This window comes from Athene cunicularia, assembly GCF_003259725.1.
Source record: "Athene cunicularia isolate RWA chromosome 1 unlocalized genomic scaffold, athCun1 chr1_part1, whole genome shotgun sequence".
In the NCBI taxonomy this organism is placed as follows: Eukaryota; Metazoa; Chordata; class Aves; order Strigiformes; family Strigidae; genus Athene; species Athene cunicularia.
In genome coordinates this window covers 80,279,235-80,279,600 of record NW_020799091.1, presented here as the reverse complement: position 1 = coordinate 80,279,600, position 366 = coordinate 80,279,235, and positions in this window count along the sequence as shown.

The following is a 366-nucleotide window of genomic DNA, read 5'->3' as shown; positions in this document are numbered from 1 at the left end:
TTCGTATTATATCTGCAAACAGAATGACACAACAGTGGAGAAAACATATCTTTGCAAAACACAAATATAGCTAAGGAATACACCGACAGAAATGCCATGATATTCTGTAACAGAATTCTGGGTGGATTTTCAGAGTGGCAAAATGTCACTTATGTAGGAGGTAAAACAGACGTCCCATGCTATTCAGCTGGCTCTTCATCCTGTCTGTGACAACGCATCACTCAAGAGGTTTCTTGGGAAATGCTCACTATATATTATGTATACAAACCATAGTTAAAATGGAGTGGGAAACATTTTCTTCGGGAAAATGCATTTCATCTCAATTAAATGATGCTTTGCAACTGTATAGTGTTCTAATTAGGAGCT